This window comes from Notothenia coriiceps, unplaced genomic scaffold (assembly GCF_000735185.1).
Source record: "Notothenia coriiceps isolate Sejong01 unplaced genomic scaffold, NC01 NC01_scaffold00034297, whole genome shotgun sequence".
NCBI lineage: Eukaryota > Metazoa > Chordata > Actinopteri > Perciformes > Nototheniidae > Notothenia > Notothenia coriiceps.
The window spans coordinates 1-3,326 of record NW_011366998.1 but is presented as its reverse complement, the minus strand read 5'-3'; positions in this window follow the sequence as shown (position 1 = coordinate 3,326).

Here is a 3,326-nt window from a genome sequence, read left to right as displayed (position 1 = left end):
AGAAACTGAATTGTTCTTTACATTCTACGTAGCAGATTTTTGTTCTTGGATTGTGGAACGTAACAATTGAAGAAGTCAATAATCCCTGTTGACATTTCTGTAATAAGCTGATCGATCTTAATCTGTGTAAAATGTCAAAGAACACTCACATATATCAATAAATAAAAATTTCAATGAAAAACTTTTCGATCCAAAGTCCTTCCCTTTGGGAGTCCTATACCTTTATAACTGGTCACACCCAGGTTATATCAGGTTCGTTTCCCCCTGGGTATGAAATACCTTTCGTACGGTGACTTTCCTCACATCGTAGATGTAACAAACAAATCCCTGTGTGAGGAAACTTTTGTTTTTGATTGAGTGTCAAGAAAGTGTTACGGGTCTTCGTCATCGCCAACAATCGAAGTGTGGCTGGTCTTTGTCAATTTATCTAGCGATCAACCATAACACACGCTAACATTCTAATATTTTGACTCATCTTAAACCACAAATTTCTTACAACTGATGTCTTTATAAGTTCCCTTGTGACAGACCGAACTAGTAGAACAGGACATCTTACACTTTGTCAACTGAACTCCTTCGCTCATTGTTTCGGCACCGGAGGTGTAAAATCAGGAACCGAGGAACACAAGGGAATAAAATATACTGACGAAACATCCGATTACTGAATACGTTATGTAAACAAACGAAGGACACTGACACGAAAATAACCAAAAGGGAAATCTCCAAAACAACCTTGTGGTTTGCAGGTGAAATGTATGGATGGGGGGGGGCGGGGGGGGGGGGGCATCTTATTTTCAGTTGTATTTCAGATGAAACGTTTTCTTTTTACATTTACATTTTAAAATCGCCAACTAACATCAGAAAACCCAAAACGCTTGACCATTTGTGGCTTATTCTGTAACACATTACCTGATTCTGATCAAATATAGTTCAAAATAAGTTTTCTTATTAATTTTTTGGAACTGTAAAGGTTGGGGAAATCCTAAATTGTCCATTGTTCTTAGTTTTTCCACACCTTACTTGTCATGTCATGTCTCAGCTGTTGTGTTCTGTATTGTATTTGAAAAATGTAATAAAGACATTATTAAAAAAAAGGTACAAAAAACTCCTTTAATACCAGGAAGGTAAACTTGTCGCTCTATTGTTGATGCTTGACAACAGAAGCAGAGTCACTGACCCTCTGATCCCGTGCAGCTGTTAGTCCAGCGCCAGCCTTCATCACTGAAGAGGAGCTGTGTTTATAGAGCTGCCCTGTTTACTCCTCAAACCTTCCCGGACCTCTTCAGAACACAGCGGGGAGCGTGCCAAGTGGACCGCTGGCTGGAGCCAGCACAAATAAGCTGTCTGAAGGGAACATGGGAGCAATATCTCTCATTGCTGCACTTCAAATGTCCTCATGCAATTCAAAAAGTGTGTGTGTGTCAGAGCTCTGTGAATAACAAACTGAATTTGAATGAAGAAAATAAATGTGAAAGAACAGATCTTGAGAAAGCTTGTCCAGAATGGGTTGAATGTCAAGGAACTTGATGTTTATAATATTTTGGATCGTCCACATAACTAACTACCAGTATCTCAATTACATAAAGTGTTAGGAAATGATATGGCATACATGAATTTAAATATGCAATAAATGATTTCTTGGACACTCGCGGTCAGTGGAGATTTCCACCCAGCACATCCAGTAGAGAGGGACAACATTAGCATTTGAAACCATCTTTCTGGCACCTCATGAATGTAAGTCGAGTAGTCATCCCACCTTCCTTTTTGTTTTGATCTCCATGAAACTCATTCATTTAAATTCAACATTCAAGGCTTTATTGGCCATAGTCTTATGGCCTGTGTGATGAAACTGTCTGGTGGTCTTTGTCCTGATGCTGCAGTACCGCCTGCCAGACGGCAGCATGTCTTTAGAATACTAAATGCTCCAGTATGTGGAAAGAGAAGAAATAGTCATTATTAAACTAAAACAATGAGATGAAAGATGCTTAAACACTCCGTAGAGCTGAGGGGAACTGAAAACTTGGGTGATAAGGTTGTCACATCCATTGGTTGAAAGTAACTAAGTACATTTACTCAAGTACTGTACTTAAGTACACATTTGAGGTATTTGTATTTTCACTTTATACCTCTACTCTAATCTCTAATTTGTACCCTTTACTCCACTACATTTATTGTTACAGATGTATTTACTAGTTACTTTATAAATTCAGATTTGGACACAAAATACTAAGGTAAAACTTAAAAATATGATTATTTGGTATAGTTCCATTCAGCATTATATTTAAGTAATTCAAATCATGAATGGATAACCGAAAATGTGCTTTTGCTTTAAAACATTTTATGATCACTTTTACTCAGAATACTTTATGTAGATTTTCTAACCGTACTTAAATGCTTCCACTTAAGTAACATTATTGATGCAGTACTTTTACTTAAAATTGAGTGTTTTTACAGTGTCATTTAACCTATATATTTTTTCAAATATGAAAATTATTAAGTATTTTTTAAGTATCTTAGTCGCTCCAAACAACCAGTGGAAAGACAGTTGAATACGAGAGCATTAGACTACAGGGTGCGAAAAATCATATGTTTCACAGTTTGGTCAAAACGTCCATATTGGTGTTGTATCTGTCCAACCTTCCTTCTGTCGGAGAGGTTCCTGTGTTGGTCACACTAACAAGGCCTCAGCACCTCACTGTCATCTCGTGTCTTCGCCACACATTTCCTTCAGGGCCATGTAATGAACAGAGACATAGCAGGATGTTGTGCAGAATGTTTTCCTGGCAGGGTGGGACCACATCGCTGAGGACAACAAGGACGCTGACCTGCTGTTCTCTAGTGTCGTCACGACGACAGCCTGGAGGCAGGCAGGACTCTGGGTGTTTCTTAATGTCGAGGAAGGCTTCTCCAGAGCCACTATTTCAAGGATGCTACGTCATCGAGTCCCGCCGAAGGACTGCTCCAATGTCCAGCATACTTGGAAATCAACCGAGGGCGGCGTACTTCGTAGCGGGATGCACCAGTCTATCCTCCGCGGTCTTAAATTCCCCACAATGCTTTGCACAAGGACCAATTTCCAAATATTTGGCAGAAATCGTGCTCTATTTAAGGCGGGGCCTCCATATGAGTCAAGGAACTGACTCGGAAGACATGTCCTACCAAGGAAATGTCCTAGACATTGAGAAACACCCTGGGTGTTACGCTTGCTTGGTAGCAGATGTCTTCCGAGCGTCTTGCTTCATAAGCGAGGCAAGAATACTTTCTGGCATTCGGAAAACAAAGAGTGGAACAGGCTAGCAAGTGTGCTGGTGTGCGTGCATGAGAGG